Here is a 23,542-nt window from a genome sequence, read left to right on the forward strand (position 1 = left end):
AGGGTCTGCAGCTTCCCCCGTGCAGCTGTTCATCCTCTGCACCACTGTTTGCTTGTAAGGCACAGTCTGTATTGACTTTGTGTCACCAAGAAAACTATCAGATCTGTAGTATTTGTTAGGCATTGTGAGCTGTATCACTAATTTGAGAGGAGAGGAGCCATTTGTTGTACTGAACAATAATGATGTACTCAAACATTTAAGAAAGTAATCTATGTTTTTACATGAATCTTTAGAAGTAATGGGCGTTTTTACATGAATTTTCAGGTCAGTTTTTTAGTAACAGCTAAAGTTTGTTGAAATTCTCTATTATTGACAGTGAACTTTTTCTGTTTTTTTTTTTTTTTTTTTTTTTTTTTTTTTTTTTTTTGAGACGTGATCTGAGTAGTTCAGGCTGGCCTTAACTTGTTAAGCTGAGGATGGCCTTGAACTAAACAATGTGGTTGTGAGTATGTGCTAGCATTCCTGGCTGAAACCTAAAACTTATAAAACCTAAACTTAAAATAAGTTTGACCTTGTTAATTTTGTTTGACAGAGTCTCATGTAGCTCAGGCCAGCCTTGAACTCCTGATTCTCTACCTCCCAAAAGCTGGGAGGTGGCTAATAACGAATTTGACTCACAGTAGACTACACTTTAATTTAGGAACTTCGCTGTAGTTGAATTTGAGCAGACAAATTTTGAAATATTCAGTTACTTTTTGCATTATCCCTCTGCACACTGGTTTATTTTGATGTTTAATGACAGGTCCAACTGTATTATGCACCCATGAGACTAACCCAGCTGAAAGTAGTAATTGGGTGGTTAGATGTCTGTATATGGATATGTGGTCTTGAAAATTGCTTAGTTTTAAAAAATTTCAGATCATAATACACAACTCTTGGGCTCCAGTTTCCCCAAGTAACTGAAACCAGTGGGAAGTGAAAGCAAGCACAGGTGCTCATGGAGCCCTCTTCCTGCAGGGGGCGCTATTCTACCTTATCCTGTGGTGTCAGGCGAGCACAGGTTCCTGCATGTGTGTGCATGACTGACTGTCAGCTCAGGCACAGCATACAGTGTTTCAAAGGCTTTCTTCTTCTGTAAGGTTGTCAGGGGTTGCCATGCTGAGGATAATTTTTTTTTTTTTTTTGTAAAATGTAAAAAATGAGGAAAGACCAATCAGAACTGTGATTTACATATATAGCTGCCTTTAAAAGTCACCCCTTGGAGTTAGTCCATTTATTATGCTGCAGATTGTACACCAGGGGATTCACTTGGAATTCTCTGACATTTTCCCCCAGGAATTCATTTAATAAAATCTTGTACTTCTTATTTATGGTTTGGGATTGAACCCCAGCTGGGTATGCTAGCTACATCTGTGTAATAAAAATCTTAATTAACACAATCAGCTCTGGTAAGATTTTAATTTTTCCTCAATTCCAAATGTTACTTCCAAATTCTCCACACAAAGTGGACATTCATTGTTCTGTTGTTTCTTTAAGTGCTCAGATTTCCTTGCACTTGTCACAGGAGACTGGACTTTAGAATACGTTGCTCCCTGTAAAGTGTTTGCTGTGTTTGCACTTTTCCTGGGGGAGAAGCCAGAGTTTCCACTGCTTTTTCAAAGGTATCAGTGAGGCCAATGAGTTTACTGTTAGAAACCAGTCAAGATACATTTTGTCATTTTGCAGATTTTTTTTTTAACATGTAAAAAAAAGCTTAATTACGTGTTGGTGGAATTGCTTGGACAATGTTTACTTAGTCCAATGTCTATAAAGGCCTTTTCTAAGATTAATGCTTTATTCACTTTAGATAAAATGTTGATTATAGCTTTAAAAACAAAATATTTTGTTTGCAGACTGAATGAACTTAAATTTAGCACTCCACGAAGTTAGCTTTGTAATGATATCCATGAGGTGCACTTTAGTTTCTGTTAGTGGAGTGTCAGCCTTTCCCTGCCACCTGGAAGTGGCGTGAAAAGAGCAGCAGCAGCCACTTCCTCCTCACCCCTCTGGTCAGTCTGTGCTGCATTTCTCTTCCTCAGGAGCACCCATCCGGTCTGTGCTATTGTGACATTTGATCCCAAGAGCGACATGTTTTCCAGGTGCTTTTCTTAGTTTTCTAGAGGAACAGCAAAATGAGCGAATGGGCCCTGGTCTTCAGAAACTGCTGGGGACACATGCTAGACAGTATGGAAAGAGAGGCTTGTTGAGAGAGCTCCGCCTCTTCCAGTCTGATGTGGGTTGAACCCTGGAGAAAAGATTGGGGCTAGGTATGAGGGCAGAACCTTTGCAGAGGGCATTCCAGTACTAGAATGTCAGTGCCATAGCAGTTACAGACTGCAGAGGACTGAAGGCCAGGGGAGAGGAGAAACTGACATCAGAACTACAGTGGTAAAGCAGGTCATAGTGCACAGATGTGGAGGATTGCACATTAGAAGCCATCTGGGCCGCAGAGTAAGGCCATTTCTCTGGAAAACAAAAGGAAATTAAAAGACAGGTGTACAGGATGAAGCTTCTTTAAAACTTGGATTACTTGTCTTAGTTTAATTTCATTGATTAAAGCACACTGGTAATGTTCGTAATTTTCCTGCCAGTTTGTATCTGTGTCTTACAAAGTTAAATTTTCCTTTCCTGTGATTTGCTTTCGAAGTGTGCTGCATAGCAGCTGGCTGGCCACAGGTAAATGTGTTGACTTGACTCAGAAAACACCTGAACTGGAAAGTAGTGTGGCCCTAAATGTTTCTGAAGTTCCGGTGCTTAGGTTGAATTGTCTGCATACAGCTGTGTCTCTTACCCTGCTTGTCCTTGATCTTGTAGAATCATATACTTACTTATCCATTTAAGTGGTATTTACCTTAAAAAACTGTAGTATAAGGAAAAGTTAAAGGATATTGAGGAGAGATAATTAGTAGAACTTATACTAAATACATCTATTGGGGATGGTGAGGAAAATTCACACTGACCCCAAGAAAGGAAAGAGCCCTGGAGAGAAGGAAACTAACTGGAATGAGCTGGCTCAGTGTTTTCCCAAGTAATGCGTGGTAGTTTATGTGTATGGTGGTTCATATGTATGGCTAGGTGCACAAAGTGCGGGGTGTCTGTGGGTGGAAATCATTGTTAGTTTACTGATGCTCATTTTAGACAAGACAGCGTTTGTTTCTGAGACTTGATAAGGGCTCTGGTTTGCACTGCAGCTGTCCCTGATGGAAGAGACATCTATAATAGAGACCGAAGCGCTGTCTGTGGATGGTGGTGGGTGGTGGAGAATACACTGCTCTCCTTTTTTGTCATTCCATTTTCCAGAATCTCCATGGATTTCAGTGATCACTGTGACTTCATTTGTTCACTGAAGTGGATTTTTAGTATAGTATCTACTTTTTTGCTGACTTTTACAAGGACATTCTTACAAAGAAACTGCAGATTGAAACAAGAACAGGACAGACAGGGTGCTGGAACTGACACTTAGAAACTAAAATGAACACCCACCTGCTAGATCTAATCATCATAGATGTCTGGAACTAAAGATTCTCAGAAGGTCTGACACAGACATACTCCTTTTGATGCTGACATTTAGTCTAAGAGAAAGCTATGCCCTAAGGGTTTATTTATTTATTTATTTACTCATTCATTTATTTATTTGTTTATTTATTTGTTTATTTAAAATTGAGACAGGGTCTCTTTACATAACTCTGGCTTTCCTGGAACTCAGTCTGTAGACCAGGCTGGCCTCAAACTCACAGAGATCCCCTTACTTCTGCCTTCCGAGTACTGGGATTCAGGCATGCACCACCAATGCCTGACTTAAAATATTTCTTAATGATGAAAAAAAAAAAGCCATTGATTAAGAACACATATAAAAAAAGGTCACAATGTTGAAGCTACAATTAGAAAGTTTGTAAGCAATTTATCTAACCTGTTTTACTTTATTTATTTATCTAACCTGTGTATTTTGAAATCACATAATTTAGCAATATGTTAATTTTATGTAAATAAGTAGAAAGCGTGTATGCCAAAGCAAAACTTTTTTTTTTTCTCCTGATAAGAAGAATACTCTGCTAATAGATAGCTCAGAATTATTAAAAACTGGGCAAGGGAGATAGCTCACAGTTAAGAGCCTTTCTGTTCCCACCACCGGCATGGGCAGCTCATGGACAGCCATCTGTAACTTCAACTCCAGAGAATCCAGTGCCCTCTTCTGGTCCCTGCATACATACCAGGCACACATGGACACTCACATATATACATAAATAAATTTAAAAAAATCCTTTTAAAAAGTTTACCATATAGTAAGGTAAACGATGTTCATTGTGAATCACCCTAAGGTAAGCAATTTGGTGGCATCTAGGTTTTGTTGGGATTCAGTAGTTCTGTGTAGAGTGTTCTCCAAGTGTGTCCTAGCTCCTCATACTTAAAACCTGTGTTTCACACTAAAACACCTTCTAGGCATATTTTCATAACAGCTTAAAGAACTGGAGGCCAGTGGAGTGATGTATGTTGACATGATCTTCTGTAACTCAATATTTGATGTCTAATGTTAACTCGAATTCCTGGATCTCTAGTAAGTGTGGTCATGCACCAGGATACCTGGGTGCTCAGTGAGAAGTGAAACCAGAGGAACAAACCTAAAGGGATTTGAGGGTTTTATGGATATTGCTTATTTTTGATTGACATGCTGAGTCTTAATTTCGGATGTAGGACACATTCCAAGCATACCACTGTGGCTCTACTCCTCTTGGTGGCATCAGCCTGTACTTTGCATTGATGATCAGTGACTTTTCTGAGTGTCCCCTCTTTGATGTGGCATATAAAACATAGCTTTTATGTTGCAGAAGTTTTGTGGGTATGATGTGCTGTGCTTTACTCATTGAGAAAAGTAGAGGTAGAGTCTTTTTTTTGTAAAGTCTGAGATTGATTCCTGCTGTGTTATGATTGAAATAATTCCAAAACCAGTTAAATATGTTTCTCATGAATCAATATATAAAATGCAAGTTCACATGACTTTCATGACTCATGGTCATGTCTGATGAACAGCCTATTGCACCCTAATTCAATTGTACTCCCTGGGATTGAGCTGAATTGGGGGTCATGTATGACCTTCCTTGGATGTTAGCTGCATTAGCCTCTCAGGAATGTAGGAACTTAGCATTTGCTGTTATTTGTGACATAGCTACCCTGTGGAGAGTCACTGGTGGGATGCCAAAGCCTATAAATGAGTATTTGGAACATGCCAGTATTTGGTATGGGAAGTCTTAAATTGAATTTGGAAACACTGAAACTCTTTTGTTTTTTCTTAGCCTCAGCAATTTGTGTTTGGTGGTCAGATATCCAGTTGTACATCCTCACATCAATGCACTGCCAATGGTAAGATGCCTTCCCTTCTCCTTCGGTCCCATGTCAGTGACTTATAGCTGTGCTTACTCTTCTTTTAAAGAGACTTTTGAGAAATAAGAATTTCTCAACAATCTGAGAAGAGTTTAGAACTTTTAGCAAAATGAACCCCTGCTTTGAAGATTCTCATTTTTCTGTAATTTTTATGGTTATCAGTATCGTACTTTTTTTATTGCTGTGATTAGAATACCATGACCAAGACAAATTACCCAGAAGAAAGCATTAATGGGAGCTTGTGGTTTCACAGGGTTAGAGTGCATGACTATCATGGAAGGGAGCATGGCACCAGGTGGCAGACAGGCATGCATGCATGCATGGAGCTGGAGCAGTGGCCAAGAGCTTACATGTTGAAACAACAACCATAAAGCAGAGAGAGCTACTGGGAATGATGTGGGCTTTTAAATCTCAAAGTCCACCCCCAGTGATACATCTCCTCCAACAAGGCCACACCTCCTAGTCCTTCCTAAACTGTTTCAGCAACTAGGACCAAAGCATTCAAATGTTGAGCCCATGGGGGCCGTTCTCATTCATACCACCACATCAAGATTAAAAAAAAAAATGTGATGCAAATATGATCTTATGTGAAGTGAACTATATTTTGTGAATAGATTTTTATTGTTATTGTTAAAATTTTAATATTGTTAGTAATAGTTCATTTTTTTTTTTTGTCCATCATTTTGGTGAGTTTTAGGGAATTTTGCTTATCCTGATGTTCCTAGTTAATATGCAGTTAAATATGTAAGATAGTACATTTTTATTTAGTTGATAACTTTAGGGAGAGACATCTTTACCTCTTTAGAAAGGTTTAGAAGTGTTTCATTTTGGATTATAAATCTCAGTTGTCATGTAATAATGACTACACTTCTGAATGTACCCGGGCTCTCTGACTTTTGGCAATGTTTGTTGACTTTGATAGTGGAGTTATATTAAATTCCTAAGACTTACTTTAATTATAGGCTAAATGATTTCACAAGTGAGCATTCAGAATGACTTTTGTCCTGTTTTAATATTGTTTTGTGTTTGGGGATAAGTAACTAGTCGAATGAATGCTTTTCTTGGTCTTTGAACATGCTATTGACTCAGTTTACATCAGACTCTTGCTGGATGCAGCCAAACACCTGTCTCTTCTGTGTGTGTCTTCCACATGGAAACATTTGCATAGTATATTACCAAACATTGTCATTAAAATGCTTTATCAAACTTCAGTTTCAGACATTAAGTCATGGAACTGTAGAAACTGAGGTTTATAGAGTTGGAGGAGAATTCGCAGAGGTGTCTTCATGAAGTAAAAGGGATCAGGAGTTATCACGAACTGGAATAATTGAGTAGGTGACTAAAATAGAGCTAGCAGGGCCTCCTTAAGATGCTTGCACGCTGGCTAACAGCAAGGTTCCCTTGCCTTAGGTGTCTTAGCTTAGAATTTTTTTAATTAATTAATTCTTTCCATTTCTCTCTTTTAACCCCCTCCCACTCTCTCTGAAATTTTCCTTCTTTGTTAACCTCCCCCCCCTTTTTTTAAAAAAGCCTTTTCTTCTTTTTCTTTTTTTTTTCTTTTTTTTTTGAGACAAGGTATTCCTGTTTAGCTTTGTCTGGCCTAGAACTCAGAGAGATTGGCTTGCCTCTGCCTCCTGAGTCCTGGGATTGAAGGCGTGTGCTACCGTATTAGCCATGGGCTTAGTCATGGTTAATCTTGGTTAGTGAGTGTGGGGCTATTTGCTGGAGCAGGCACAGCTTACCAGTGGCTATATTTCTGAAGAAAGGACCCCACCCACCCCTCCAGCAGCCATTACCATCCTTCTACCATTTACCAGCCATTCATTGGCACCTTCCAAACATTTTCCTCCACATGGTGACCAGAGAACCAGTTTTCTTTCTATATGGTTTCCTGTAGCAAGTGCCCTTACCTTCTGGGCCGCATCATCATCCTTCTAGATTCGAAAGAATCGAATTCTCTCCTTTCCTGTCCTCCCCTGCCTTCTGCTCCCTGGGTTGTGAGTTTTTGCTTTGAGGAAACCTGCTTGTTTTATTTGAAGCTTTCATTCAAGACTAGTTAGTTTTCTGGTTGTTGGAGTCCTAACTTGTGGCAGTAGGCTGCTATCTTCTAAGGCCCTCCTCCCCCTGGAGTTTGCCATTATGTAGACTGTATTACTGCTTTTGTGTTTGAAACAACTCATAGGCTGTGTTTTAAATTGGATTATTTCAAACATTTGCTAATTTTGCTGAAAATCTCCAAAAAGGTTTTTATGTCATCACAAACTATAAACTTATGATTTGTTGTATATGTAGTGCTAGAGAGCCAGAGGCCGAGGCTACAGAGGGCATCCAGTCTTTCAGAACACTGAAGCCATTGTACATATATCAGTGTGTCATGTGTTTAGAGACGGTTCAGAATGTGGTTTCCTCAGGAACCTCAAATGCTATAGCTGTTATGCTGCCCATGTGCATAGAGCACAGTAGTCTCTCCTGACATTCTGACTTGATTATTTTATTACCTACATCAACCATGATCTGAAAATAGTAAATAGAAAATTTGAGAAATGAAATAAACTGTCTTAGGTTTTTCTCCCTGCTCCCAAAACTTACAGCCATATCATAATGTTAAAAAATGCATTCAATCCAAAAATGTCCCCACAGTCTATTGCTGAAGCCTGATCCTAATTAGTCTTAACAATAAACACCCGGAGTCAGATATCGAGGGTGAAAGCTGAAAGATCAGAGAAGCAGAGCAGCGACCACTTAGAGACTTCTTACCTCTATGACATCTCAGACTGAATGAGGGCTATCCTGTCTCTATGAATCCTCAGACTGGCTAGGGAGATCCTGTCTCCACCGCCTTATATTCCTGTCTCCATCTCCCCTGTGCTGGGATCAGAGGCGTACACCACCACGCCTGGCCATGTTTCTTTCTCTTTTAGACTGGATCAATCTCACATAGCCCAGGGTGGCCTTAAACTCCTGATCTTCCTGCTTCCTCCTCCCAAGTGCGGTATTAAAAGTGTGTACCACCATGGCCTGGTCTCTAATGGTTAACTAGTGGCTAGCTCCACCCTCTGATCTCCAGGCAAGCTTTGTCAGAACACAAAGAAAATATCACACAACATATTACAGTCTCGAACTTGTTTTAAAGTCCAAAGTCTCTTCTAAGACTCATGGCAATCTCTTAACTGTAATCTTGTAAAAATCACAATGTAAAAGCAGATCACATACTTTCAACATGTAATGGCACAGGATATACATTACCATTTCAAAGCATGGGCAAGGAGCATTGTGAGGAAATAACTGAACCAAAGCAAGACCAAAAACCAGCTGGGCAGACTCCAAACTCTGCATCTCCATGTTTGATGTTGAAACGGACTTCAGATCTCCAACTCTGTTCAGCTCTGTTGTCTGTACCACACTTCTTTCTCTTGGGCTGGTTCTGCTCCCTGTTAGCAACTTTCCTCAGCAGGTATCCCATAACTCTGGCATCTCTAACATCTTGAGGACTCCAAGGCAGTCCAGGCTTCAACTTCACAGCTTCACACAATGGCCTCTCTTGGCCTCCATTCAGGGGGCACCTCACACACATGCCTGGCCTCAGGGGCTTTATTCTATAACTTGTTTCTTCTATTCTTAACTCTAAAGCCAGAACCATGTGTCCAAACCTGCCAAGTTCTGCTGCATACTGGGGCTGGAACATGGCCCCCTTGGTCAGTTATATCTTCACCAGCTTGCTGTTTTTTTTTTTTTTTTACCACCTAAGCTTGGCTGTCCTGAAGACCAAGCTGGCCTCAGACTCAGATCCGACAGCCTCTTCCTCCCCAGTGCCAGAGATTAAAGGCATGCACTACCACACCCAGCTCTAAGCTTTTCTTTAGTTCCTTTTCACGGATTGGGAATTTAGCTGGGTGGGATATTGCCCCAGGTTACCAATCCCTTTATTCCATCTCTTAATCTGTTTATCTCTTGAACATAGGATTTAGCTCCATTCCACTTCCTGGTGCTCTTTTTTTCCTTAAAGTTTACATTTTGTAATTTACCCTGCTCAGCTTGCTCTTTTTCATTATAAATCTTCATTAGAGTTACCACTAAAAAGCACACTACAGAGTCTATACTAGGCTGTCTTGAGATTTCTTCTGCCAACAGAATTAATCCCAAAATTTTTCACTTTAGTCTTAGGCGGACTCTTCAGACAAGGACAAAAGGCAGTCACTTTCTTCATCACAAGAATGATCTCTAGGCAACAGAAACCTCTTGAGTGAGTCCCCCACAGTTCATCAAATCACAGTCAGCTCCATTGCTTTCCTAACCCATGTACCAAAGTCCATATTACTCCAAACGAAAACATGGTCAGGCGTATCACAGCAATACCCTGGTTCCTGGCAACAACTTTTGTCTTAGTTAGGTTTTTGTTACTGTGAAGAAACACTATGACCACAGCAACTCTTATAAGGAAAACATTTAATTGAGGGGGGGTCTCACTTACAGTTTCAGAGGTTCAGTCCATTGTCATCATGTTGGGAGCATGGTGACATGCAGGCAGATGTGTTGCTGGACAAATAGCTGAGAGTCCTATATCTTGCAGGCAGCAGGAAGTGGATTGTCACATAAAGGGAAGCTTGAGCAAAAGACTCAAAAAAGCCCACAGCCATAGTGACACACTCCCTCCAAACCAGACCTCACCTTCTAATAGTGCCACTCTCTTTGGAGGCCATTTTCTTTCAAACCACCACTTAAACTTTTACTGAATTTTCAGCTGTGCACTGCTCTGAATATTGGTTAAGCTTGATTGTCCTGCCCTAGACTTGGAGCCTGCCTCCCTGCTTCCCTCCCTCCCTCCCTCCTTCCCTCCCTCCCTCCTTCCCTGCCTCCCTGCCTCCCTTCCTCCCTCCCTGCCTCCCTCCCTCCTTCCCTCCCTCCCTCCTTCCCTCCCTCCCTCCTTGCCTCCCTCCCTCCCTGCCTCCCTCCCTCCCTGCTTCCCTGCCTCCTTGCCTCCCTCCCTCCCTGCCTCCCTCCCTCCCTGCGTCCCTCCCTCCGTCTCCCTCCCTCCCTCCCTGCTTCCCTGCCTCCCTCCCTCCCTCCCTCCCTCCCTCCCTCCCTCGCTGCTCCCTCCCTCCCTGTCTCCAATGATCCACAGTCTTTCCTGCTCACTTGTCACTTAGACATCAGGATGCATGTGTGCAAGTAATAGTTTCTTTGTTTTGTACTTAATAACACCCACAAAGAAGGGCTAAGGCCTTCCACTGGCTAAAGGGGCTCACTTAAACTTTGTGGCCACATAGCAGGAGCTGTAAGGAAGGCTCCGAGTATAAAGGATGTGTGCAAACAGTGTAAGGAAGAGATTGCTATTTTCCATCTTCCACCACATGCATATACTGTTGACTGCTAGAAGCATTGTGGGGATTGTGTTAGAATTCTGCCCTCACTCCAGCTGCATGACTGTGCAGGCGTAGTTCAGGAGTTAAGCAAAGGGTCTTGCTTCTTACCTGGTGACTACGTGTGCTCTGCATGGTGACGCAATCAGCGCATGTGTCCTGTAGCTCCGTAAGCCTCCCTGCCCATGTTCATGGGAACCCTTAAAGAGCTGTGACTCAGACCCCACCCTCTCTCTCTGTTCTGTTTACTCTCCCCTCCACCATCTTTCTCTCTCTTGTACCCTCACGTTACCCCCCTTCCTCAATAAAGCTCTGATACCGATACTGGGTTCTGTTGTGACCATGACCTTTCTGTGTGGTAACCAGCGCTGCCTATCATTCTTACAGATTGTGATCCCTTTGCTGCCCTCCTTGTGCCTTCCTGTGCCTCAACTCTTAAAATGCATTTCACATGAGCGGGACTGACAGTATTTTTCTTTGCAAGTTTGTTTTATATTCTTTCTGGAATTCTGGAATCAAGTTATTAGGACTCATTGGCCAATAGGTTATATGATTATTTTTACTTTTTTAAAGATGTTTCAAACATGAATATTGGTGAAATTATTAAGGCCACTCCACGTAGTTAAAAGGAGATTTATTTAATGGTGTAACTTACAAATTAAGGAATAGGTAGGTCACGGAGTCTGGGGAAGGTGTATCGCAGTCCAGCGGTGTTCTCTGGAGCTCTGCTCGGTCCACCTCTCCAGTCCAGGGTCCCGCAACAGAGAGAGCGCCCGCCGATCCAGCTCTCGGGTCCCCAGGCGCCTCCCTTGGCCCCGCCTTGTAGGCGTGACATTGCCGAAGTCTCAATGGGGGTTGGAACTTCCAGATCAAAGCTGGAATGGCTACCCACTACATCTCCCCCTTTTTGTCTAAATAAGAAAGTTCTAACCTAATACAAGACTATATACAAAGGAATGGTTATCAAATATTGTCCAGGAATAATGAGGGATAATGACCTAGATAAGATGGAACTACAACCAATGCAAACAATATCAAGCAAGAAACACATACTAAAATCCAGAGAAGTATAGAGCATAGGTAAATGGCATGTTACAAAGATCATTCCAAAAGGTGTCCTATCCTAAAGAACCTGAATCTAATACTTAATATATTCTATCTACTAAGTTGTAACTATAACTGCTAGTCTTCAATCCCATCAAAGACCTGAGAAGGAATATAATGGTACCTGAGAAATGGTAGATGGATGCAAGCAACTTTCGGGAATCTTGCGAGAGTAGACGGAGACAGCTGGCAGCCTGGACAGTCACCTAATGTTTCTCAGCATTGTTGGTGCATTCAAATTGGCGACAGGCCTAAAGTATCTGACAGACCATTTTCAGAAGCAGGAATTCTGAAAGACCATCTTACCCTGTCTTGGCAGAGTACAGTGGTCGCTTTCTTTGTGTCCCACTTGTCCAGAAAGGATAGCTTGCATTAGTACTGTCAGCCGTCGAGGCAAGGGCAGTTCTTTGCCCAGTAGGCCATTTTGTGCCAAGAAGACAAACTTCCAAATGGAAATGTCTTAGAAGCCCAATATTCTCTCGGGATCAAATTGGTGCAGCCAGGAGCAATTATGTCTCACATCAACAGAATTCTAAGTTATTTAAATGCCATATTCTCTAGGTCTATGAAGTGTTTGAAGATTACCTGTCCATCTGACCTATGTATCTGTAAATCTGGATAACCTAACTAACGTAACTATAGAGATGACAAGCATAGGTGACTATTAATCTATAAGTCTTATCTACCAAAATAACCTAAGGACTAAGGCTTCACGTAAACAAGGTAAACAGTCTATAAGCAAGTGTATGGTAAAGAACGATGACTTCAAAATGAGAGAAAGGTCATAGTTCCCTTTCCTACTCATGGCCTTTGGTACAGATCTTCCCTCTGACTACTTGTTCTTTGCTGTGCCCCCCTGATTATTGTGGTCATTAACACATCAGGCTTAGTCCTGAATATTTCAGTATTAGAAGTTAAAGACTACTGTAGAATCAGTACCATTCTTCTGCCTTAAACTGTCATTGATTTCTTTTGGTGTGAGAAGGAATATAAGTATACTGTATATTTATTCTTGAAACCACATCACCAGGTGCTATCTTCATCATTGTTAGTGCAAGTGTCAGCGGTGGATGATTGTTCTTAACAGTCCATGTAAGCCTGTAGCTCCTTCACTCCTTTTTCTCTGGATTTGGGTACTTCAGGGCTCTGGAAGCAGCGTCCTAACACTTGTCTCTTTCTGGTTGTCCTCTTCAGTTTCTGTATTATGGTGTCTTGAAGTCCGTCTGTGCTATAGCCGAGGGCACTGTTTCCTCTTCTTTTATCTTTTTCTTTTCTTCTTCTTCTTCTTCTTTTTTTTGGAAATGGTCTCATTTAGCTCTGGCAGGCCTGGTGCTTGCTATGCAGACCAGGCAAGCCTCGAGCTCACTGAGATCCACCTGCCTGCCTCTGCCTCCTGAGTTCTGGGATTAAAGGCATGCATCACCATGCCTGGGCTATTTCCTCCTTTTCAAAGGTCGAATAACACACCGTTTTATGCACAGAATGTACTTCTTTTCTCTGCTTTATTGCTGTGCTTCGTGGACATTTGAATTGCTTCTGTTTTGGTTTTTTCCTTGGTAGAGTTATCTGAGATCCTGATTTCAGATTTTAAGTTCTTTTTGGAATTTGAGAGCAGGCCTTTGGATCGTGTAGGTATTTTTGTTTGACTTTTTTGAGAATTTCGTATTGTGCTTCAGGTGCTAGTTGTCTAGCACCTTTGACAGCATTGTGAGATGCTGACAATTTTTAATAGCCATTTAAGTTTCTTGAATTTTTCTTAAGTATGTTTTCATAGAACAGCAACAAGATGCCTGGTTGCTGTGTATAGTCTACTTAATCCCTTTCTGTCTATCTGTAAAGTCTCCCTGACTCTCTGTTTTGTTAATTGTGTCTCTTTAGGGAAATGTTAATTTTTTTCCCTTGTATTTTCTGCAAATCAACAGCTAGTTCTAAGGGTTTAATCTAATTTTGCTGTCATCTCTCATTGTCTGGAGTGCTAGGGAAGTAGAATTATCTGTAAACTTTACTAGTACATCCCAGAAGAAGCATCTAATAGTTGAGGATAATCATTGGTGATCATGGTCTAGACTCCAAATTCATTATTCCGTGAGTGTGTACAAACATTAATGTTCTAGTCCAGTGTTTCTGTAAAGAAAACCTCTCCCAGGCACTCAGTGTCCTAGGCTTGTACAGGAAAGACATACACAGGGTATGGTTTTCAGAAATTTCTGGTTTTCAAAATTTTCACTGGTTTTCAAAAATTTCAAATATTGTTTTCCATATTCCTAGAAGGTAGGGTTTATTGAAGTGCTATTGTGAGCTTGTGGATTTGAACATTTGACATATTTATTGCTTTGTGGTTTTATTCTTATTGATGTGAGATTTTCTTGACGAAGGAGTCTTTTCAAGTTGACTTTCCTGTCTTTGAAGTGGCCGTAGTAGGCATTGATGGAGCCCATGCTGTCTCACCAAGACGTTCCTAACATCACTTTTTGTCCCATTCCCCAAGTCATCACTGTTTCTAAGAAGTCCTGTGGTTTTAAGGACAAAACTGTACTGAGACCACAGTATTCGTCTCTTCGGCTTATGATGTGGGTTGATTCTGGATAAGGAGAAGCAATCTCTATGTGTGGATGGAATTTCTGATACAAATTTAGCTTTTTTTTTTTTTTAAATACAAATTCTTTGCGAGTGTTTTCAGGATAAAAACTGTTAATGGTATTTATTTTTGTACGTATGCATGTAATACATGTAATAAATTATAAAATATTTAAAAATAAACACACCATTAGGGAAAAATTCACCAGTATGTTACATATTAGTAATCATATTAATCATAGCTAATGTTAACTATATAGTTGCTATGTTGGTTACTTATGAATAATATAACTATATAACATAATTATTTCTAACAACCATATTAATTTTTATCCAGTATTTTAATTATATTTAATAATGGATAATAAAATAAGTATAATAAAATGACATGTAATTAAATATATTAAACATAAAATTTGGTTCTTTGAGATTGTGTGTGTGTGTGTGTGTGTGTGTGTGTGATGTATGTATTTATGTATGTATGTATGTATGTATGTATGTATGTATGTATGTATGTAGTCCAGGCTGCCCTACATTTCAGTTTTCTTTCTCAGCCTCCTAAATGCTGAGGTTACAGTATGCCACCGTGGCCCTCCTGGCCCTCCTGGCCCTTTCAGCTGGGCCAGTGCTCCTCTGTATTTATTTTTCTCTTCCCCCATACCCTACTGGTTTGCCATTATGTTTAGTGTGTGTTTTGAAATTGTTTGTGTGGGAGGGTAGGTGTCTCACTCTGAGGCTCATGTTGGTAGCCTTGATCTCACTGTGTCACCAACCTGACCTAATAGTCACTGATGAGGAGCTTCCTGGGTTTCTGAGTGCTGGGATGACAGATGTGATGCCCATATTTTGTTAAAGTATTTAGGCAAACCTTGTGTGAGCCCCATGCCCTGACTTGGCATTTGGTTGACTATGTTTGCTTTACTTCTAGTATATAGAAATTAATTTTTTTATTTTTTTTTAAATTAAGCATGGATACCAATTCATGGTGTGTAAATATTCTTGTCTTTTCCTTTCCCTGTAAGTGCTTAAAAAAAGAAAACAAACAACTCAAAGTATACACTTTGTCTAGTTTTAAAAATGTAGGTATATGGGCTAAAGAGGTAGATAGTTAAGCGAGTAAGAGCCTTTGCTGCTCTTCTAGAGGACTTGGGTTCAGTTTGAAGTATCCACAAGGTGACTCACAACAGTCCCAAGGGATCTCACAACCTCTTCTCGCCCCCTTGGGTACTGGGCATACACTTGGCACACAGACCACCCATACACATAAGTAAAAAATTTTTAATTAGGTATATCTTTTAATCAGATGAGACTGTCACTGTGCTTCTGATTGGCATCTCTGCCAGATGTCAAGATATTAAGACTACACATCTTTTTCTCTAAGTGTTCCAAGAGCAATCTTTTCTTCACAGATAAGTTTGTGAACCATTCTGCAGTCATCCCACAACATACAAATTCTAATTTCTTTTAACAAAACTACAAGCAGAACCATGAGGGTGGCTCTGTTAGGTTTGATTCCTATAGAACCGGACCCTTAATCAAAGCCATTTATTTTCAAATACACCCAGAAAGTTGTGGTGGGCAGGTATAGATGAGCTAGAAAGGAAAGTGTGTGAATACTGGGTGTCTTTTGAAGAGTAGTGTTGGGAAGGTATATCAGCCCATCCTTTGTTGATGTGCAGGCAGGCTGTGAGGAAGGCAGGCCAGTTCTGCTCAGCATTTCCTGCCTGACCTGTGGCAGAGAAAACCCCTGCTGCTGCCACCACTCCCCCACGCTTTGTGCTGAATTGCCCAGCTGCTCAGCAAAGTTGGATGATGTGTCCAGGTTCTGCACACCAGCAATTGATCATCCTAAAGAGCAACCTAGGTAAGACCTCAGGAGTTTGTGTCTGTGTCTTTCTCTTTGTTTCTTCCTCCTGCCTTATTCTCTGGTAAGACTCCAGCACCATGGTGAATAAGAATAGAGAGAATAGGGTCCCTGTCTCAGTCCGAATTTTAGAGGAAACAGCTTTTTTCTCAATTGGCCATTGGTTTGTTGCATATAACCTTTGTTATGTTGAGGTGTGTTCCTTCTGCTTCTGGACTTTTTATTATGAAGGGCGCTGCCCTTAAATCCCCTTAAGTGCTGAGTTCTGTGTATGTTGAACCAACCTTACATCTCTAGGATAAAATCAACTTGGTCATGGCGTGTGATTAGTGTATCTTGAATTTGATTTGTAAGAATTTTATGAGAGTTTGTACATATGCGTTCATTGGGGAAATTGTCACTAGTTTGCTCTCTTTGTGTCCTTTTCCAGTGTGGGTATTGATGTAATGCTGTAGTAGAATGAGTTTGAGGAGCCTACATGGTAGGAAGGAGAGAACTACTCCAAGTGTCTGAACTTCATATTTGAGATGTGACAACCTCTTCTTTCCTCAAGAAAATAAGTGTAAAAAAATTAAAAGCTTGATAGAATTTGCCAGTCCATTGGAATGTGGAATTTTCTTTGTTGAGAAGCTTTTAAAATATTACTTAAGTGGCACTGATATCAAGCTGCTTTTATCTTCTTAATTCTGGTAGGTCATGCATGGCCTAGAAATATATCATTCCATATAGATTCTTTTAGAGTGTAAATTTTTTACAGAATTCCTAAATGACTGACTTACTAAATTGAAGTCTGTAGTAACCTCTTTTCACTGCTAACTTTATTAATTTGAGTCTTATCTTTTTTCTTCTGGCCAGTTAGGGTAGGGTTTGTTATTCTGACTTATTTTTTCAAAGAACTAACTGACGTGACTGTGTTCACTGTTATTTTTAGTCTCAGGTTCACTAATTTCTGCCTTGATCCTGTATCATCTTTTACCATCTGTTGCTTTTGCATTTGGATTCTCTTGTTTCCCAGGATATTGGGGTGCATTATTCAATTATTTGTGATCTTTCTTTTGTTAGTTTGCTTGTTTTGTTTTTTAATGTAAGCACTCAGCTATTGCTTTAGCTGTACTCCAAATGCCCTGGCTTAGGAGTTTCTAGGAACTTTTTTCTCTGCTGACGTTTTCATTGGTCATCTAAAGATATATTGTTGTAGCTAGAGTTTTCCTGCCTGGCCCACAGTCAGGACAAATCTCTCTCACCCGCCAGTCCCACAGCCACTCAGACCCGACCAAGTAAACACAGAGACTTATATTGGTTACAGACTATATGGCCGTGGCAGACTTCTTGCTAACTGTTCTTACAGCTTAAATTAATCCATTTCTATAAATCTATACCTTGCCACATGGCTCGTGGCTTACCGGTACTTTACATCTTCCTTGTCCTGATGGCGGCTGTATTGGTGAAATTATTAAGGCCACTCCACGTAGTTAAAAGGAGATTTATTTAATGTCGTAACTTACAAATTAAGGAATAGGTAGGTCGCGGAGTCTGGGGAAGGTGTATCACAGTCCAGCGGTGTTCTCTGGAGCTCTGCTCGGTCCACCTCCACCATCCAGGGTCCCGCAACAGAGAGAGCGCCCGCCTATCCAGCTCTCGGGTCCCCCGGCGCCTCCCTTGGCCCCGCCTTGTAGGCGTGACAGTTGCCGAAGTCTCAATGGGGGTTGGAACTTCCAGATCAAAGCTGGAATGGCTACCCACTACACGGCTGGCAGTGTCTCCCTCACCCAGCTTCCTGTTCTCTCAATTCTCCTCTCTGTTAGTCCCGCCTATACTTCCTGCCTGGCCACTGACCAATCAGTGATTTATTCATTGACCAATCAGCAACACATTTGACATACAGATCATCCCACAGCATATTGTTCAGTCTCCATGTATTTCTGTTGTTGCTTCAGCTTTCTAGCAATTGATTTCTAATTTTATTGAATGTTGATCTGGTGGATAAGAGAGGTTATTTTGATTCTTTTGCATTTGGTAATACTTGGTTTGTGGCCTGGAATATGATCAACTTTGGGAGTTTTCCTTGGCTGGTGAGGAGAATGTGCTTTGTTTCTGTTGGATGCACTATGCAGTAGGTAGTAGTTGTGCCCACTTTGTGCTATAGTTTAGCTACTGGTTTTCTTTGCTGGTTTTCCCCATTTACGATAAATTTAGGGTATGTAATCCCCCACTCTTATATAAGGACCTTTCTGACCTTTTCTGTTCACTGCTGTATTTATTATGAGATTGGGAGCTATAATGTTTGGTGGATGTGCATTTACAGTTGTTACATCTTGATGAACTGTTCCCTTTATTAAGCACGAATGACCTTCATTCTCCCTGGCTACTTTTGGATGAACCAACTTTATCAGTTGTCAGAGTAGCTGTGTAGCCTGTTTTCAGTTTGTTCTCTTGATAGATTGTTCCCATCCATTGGCTCATAGTCTGTGAGTTTCATTAGCCATATGGCATGTTTCTTGGAGAAAAGAAGGTTAACTCTAGTTAATTCAACCAGTCTGTCTCATTTTTGGTTAGTTGAAGTCATGCTTTTGTTTTAAGGTTTTGGAGACAGGGTTTCATGTTATCCAGGCTTAGCCTCAAGCTCACTATGCAGCAGATACTGGCCTTGAATTCCTGATCCTCCTGCCTCTCTGCCTTTCCAAGTGTTAATATGCCACCATATCTGGAGGCTAAAAAGAAGGACTTGAGTTTTGTTTCTGTTTTTGTTTTGGTGGTGGTGGTGCTGGTGGTGTTAGAGACAGTCTTCACTGTCATCCTACCTGGCCTCTTCCTCCTGGGCAATGGGATTAAACATCTGTTTTAAAGCATCATGTCTGCTATTTATCAGCCATCTAAAAGACTGTGAGTTCTAGTCATATATTAGGGGTGGAGATTTATTTCAAACCTAGATTTTTCTTTATCTATCTTCATGTCATGTGACAGCACATACACCACTGTTACTGCCACCTTCCTGAGTTAGGCAGATGGCTACCTCATTGAAGCTTGTTGATACCCTCCTACTCTATAGACTTGCTCTGTTGCTGGCCGTGGGGTCAGCAACAGTTGCACACTTGATAATGAGTAGTCACTATATGTGATGGAGAGACAAAATGCACACTGTGTTGACAACCTAATTTATTTTAGTTTTAATGGCTTCTTTTAGTTTTTGAGATTATAATTATATTATTTCTTTCCTTCCTTTTCCTCCCTCCAAACCCTAAAATATACTCCTCTCTGCTGTCTTTCACATTTATGGCTCCTTTTTTCATTAATTGTTGTTGCGTGTGTGTGTGTGTGTGTGTGTGTGTGTGTGTGTGTGTGTGTGTGTATTCTTAAATACATAAATACAACCTACTTATTAGTCTGTTACTTGTGTGGATGTTTTCAGGGCTGGCCATTGGTATTAGATAACCAGTTGGTGTGCTTTCCCATGGGAAAGACTCTTTCTCCCACTGAACATTCCTTAGTTGCTTGTAGATTTTTGTGTATAACTGAGGCCTCCTGGACTTTCTCCTGACCACTTTAGCATGTCCATTGCTGTAGTCCCTGTTCAGCTCATGTTTAGGCAGTCATGTTGGTAAGACTTTATGGGTGTAGCTTCTGACATTCCTAAGAAAACACCGTGTCAGCAAACTCTCCGTTCTGTTCCTCTTGCTCCCCACTCCCCCCTCCAATGATCCTTGAGTCTTAGGTCCAGTTGTATTACAGATGTATCAGTTGGAACTGGGCTTCTACAACTCTCCATTTTGATTGGTTGTGATTTTCTGTCATGATCTCCATGTGTTACAAAGAAAAGTTTCCTTCATGAGGGGTGAAGACTACACTTATCAGCCTGTATAAGAATAAATTTGTTGTTAGGGATTATGGTGGTTTTGTAAAATGGCAGACAACCTTGTTTTTATTTATTTATTTTATTTTATTTTATTTTTTTAAAGAAAATATTTACTTTAAAAATTCTAAGTAACTTAAAAACCTGCAAATGTGGTGTGTTCCTTCATGGACTCCTGAGCATGGTTTGCACCATGCTCTATGTATATTAAGTTTTCCTGCACGTACACACCCATAATAAAGTTTAATTTATGAATTATGTCCAAAAGGATCTTGATTAATGACAATAATAATGAAACCAGAACAACCGTAGCTATAATATAATAAAAACAATTTAAAACTTCCACTAAATGTTTTCTGGTCATTGTTGGCTCTGAGTAAAAGAAGTACAGACAGGGAAATACAGGTGGGGGCGGTCTTCTGTGTAAGATGATGATGTCAAGGACATGTGTTTGAAACAAATTCTACTTTTAAAATTTTTCATGTGGCTTCAAGAACACATTGAACTTACGTAAGTGGTTTCATTATGGCTTACCTTTTTTTTTTTTTTTTTTTTGGAGTGGTGGTGTTCCAAGTCTTGTCAGGCAGAGAGAGCTACATGAGCATGATCTAGCAACTCCTTTCCAACTGTGAAACCATAAACAGCACCAAAGAACATGCCCCAGTACTGATGTGAGGAGAGGGGACAATCCTCCTGGTTTGGATTGTATTACAGAGCAGAGGTGGTTCTTCGTTTTCAGTTTGATTATATTAATTATACCTACTGGGTTTCAGGAAGGCATTTTCATGTATATAAGGTATTTTGATATCTTCCATTACCTTCTTTCAGACCCCTCTTGTTTCCTCTGCTCCCTTTCTTCTACCTGACTACCCTCCCTTGTACTTTCATGTCTCCCTTCTCTCTCCCTCCCTCCCTCCCTCCCTCCCTCCCTCCCTCCCTCCCTCACTCCCTCCCTCACTCCTCTCTAAATGAGGTAATGACCAAATATATTTAATTAGGGTTTTTATAGAAGCATGGGTCAGGGGTTATCTGCAGAAGCATGGATAACTTGACTGGTGGCTGTAAATAAAATGGCTCTCCCTCTCGTAGCAACTATGAACTGCCTATGGATCCTCAGGGAGGGGTGGGCCTCATCCCAGAATAATGTTTGGAGGTGAGTCACAAAGTTTGCACAAGATTCTTGGTGATCACTGAGTGGGGCTGCAGGATCAGGGGATGGGGGTACCAGAGGTGACAGTATGCATGGGAGAGGTCTCCAAATCTGCACTACTATTACTAAGAGTTAAAAGAATATTATTTCAGAAAAGTTTCTTTTAAAACTGTTTTCTTACTTTTTAAATGTAACTTATTTTTAAATGTTCTTTAAAACATTTTTTTTCCTTACTCTGTTGTAATTTCTTATTTAGGAAGATCTGTTATTCTCTTTGCTTGTTTTCTGCACATTATATTGTCTGTGATGTTTTTCTTTTAGCCTGGAAATTTCCATTTGGCTTTCTGCTGTTGATACCTTTGGGCTGACTCCTTCCTGCCTAGGGCTTCTCTGATAAATTCTATGACATCTTCTCAGGCTTAGCATCTTTCGCCAATGTCCCTTGCTCCCTTTTGTTTGTATGTTGAGTAGTGTGGAGTCCCATTGTCTCTGGACAGTGTTAATTTAAATTTTGTTTTTAATTTCAAAAATTATAATAGGTAACAAAGATGCTTAGACTTAGAATCTAGACCCAGTCCTAGCTGCTAGCAGTGAGTCATGTCTCACCAGTCTTTGGAGCCTGTCTTGATTGATGCTTAAGTGTTCATGTGCACATCTTTGGGTGAACTTGTGTTGGTTTATGAAAAGTTATAGGAGCCACATCAGCAAGTCTCTGTCTGGTCTGGGTATTTTCTCATACTTTCCAATTTCTAGTGACAGTACTTCCTAATTTAGTTTGGCCTCTTTTTATCCCCCCTTAGTAAGGAATAGGTTTGAGGCAGGGGTTTTGCTATGTAGTCCAGGCTAGACTGAGGTGGAACTCCTCTCCAGCCCAGGCTGGGCTCAGATTTGTAGTAATCCTCTTGCCTTAGCCTCCTAGATATTGGAATTGCAGGTATGTGCCAGCAGGCCCTGTGTCTTGGCTTTTAAAATTGAATGTAACTTACTCAAAATATTAAGGGTAGAAAATATAAAGGTATGTCATTTGTGGTATCACTATGTGTGTTTTACAGATAGTAGAAGGTTTTAACTAGGGAAAGTGAGTAGTGGCTCCTACATAGAAGACCTCCCCACAAGTGCAACTGCAGTTTCTGGACAACCCATGAAAAAATGAACACTGTGAATACCTGTGGGGCAAACCCAAGCTAGCAGGAGCCAAAGCAAGTAGACCTTTGCCCAGGAACAGTTTCCTGTTGGCAGAGGAGGTGGGAAGGTGTTGAGAATTTATAAACTGTGATGGAGTCATACATGAGGAAGGAGGGGCGGCTTACCAGACTGCTCTGAGCTCTGGTGATAGATATATCTCTTCCAGAACACACTGCCATATCCCTACAATGGAGCACTGAGCAACAGAAGAACCAGAATGTCAGTTTGACCACTAGGATTCATCTTAAAGCTTCATTTTGAGGGTGGGCTTGCACATGACTATCTTGTTTTTGGTAATAAATACAAGGAAATGTTAGTCTATTCAGTAGCTTTATGAGCATTTTTTTTATTTATATGTCTTATGTTTTTCATAAAATGTTAAAATAAAGTCTAGTAGGGGAAGGTGTCTAAGTCAGGTTCCTGTTAGTGAATGTTTTATTCAGTCGTCACAGTTGGGATCAGTTTACTAATAATAGTTCAGATGATTCATTGGTAACATTCTTCTTTCTGTGCTCTTAGCTCTGAATTACTTGGGAAATAGAAAAATATAGAATGTAAATACCAATAGAAGTGAGAAGACAGAACACACTTGCTTAAGTGTGTGCTTAGTTATTCCTTTTTATCTGACTTTCTTTTTTTCAAGAATTAAGGGGAGCTGGTCACTTGCAGTCTGAGAATATTATGTGGCAAATTGCAGAAATATACATTTTGTAAGTTTTAGGTTGTTTGAAATCTTGAGCTGTCTTATCTACCAAGAGAGTGAATATCTCTGTCCTTGTATCCAAACTGTATATGATGTCCACCAGCTTGGCTGTTGCTGGACCATAGTGCTATGTTGACATTTTTAATCTTTTACTGTACTTTTCTTATAACTAAATTATTATATAAGACAGAAGTAAAGTATATGTATGGTGTGCAACCATCTACTCTTTTAGGGCAACTAGGAATTGTAGACTCCTTAGCAGGTAAGGGGTGCTGCTTGTTGTACTTCAGAATGACAGTAAAAAGACCGAAACCTTGTATGAAGCACATACTTGGACTGGATGGGTACCCACATGCATGCAGTACTTGGGATCATATGTGAACAGGTTTTT

General features: G+C 40.5%; 1 protein-coding gene across 9 annotated transcripts in view; it reads left to right on the plus strand.

The window, feature by feature from the left end:
* Window positions 1-23,542, plus strand: part of Tbl1xr1 (TBL1X/Y related 1) — a 139,977-nt gene that overhangs the window by 58,368 nt on the left and 58,067 nt on the right. For 7 of the 9 annotated variants that reach the window (XM_052732121.1, XM_052732119.1, XM_052732116.1 and 4 more), the window contains one exon: window positions 5,271-5,337. The exons of 1 other annotated variant lie outside the window; for it this stretch is intronic. The gene's annotated coding sequence lies outside the window, so the exon portion shown is untranslated. Of the gene's footprint in view, window positions 1-5,270; window positions 5,338-16,078; window positions 16,264-23,542 lie in introns of all 9 variants that reach the window. One more of the 9 variants, XM_052732117.1, reaches the window with a different exon arrangement.

This window comes from Peromyscus californicus, unplaced genomic scaffold, assembly GCF_007827085.1.
Source record: "Peromyscus californicus insignis strain IS unplaced genomic scaffold, ASM782708v3 Scaffold_9__1_contigs__length_137607984, whole genome shotgun sequence".
Lineage (NCBI taxonomy): Eukaryota > Metazoa > Chordata > Mammalia > Rodentia > Cricetidae > Peromyscus > Peromyscus californicus.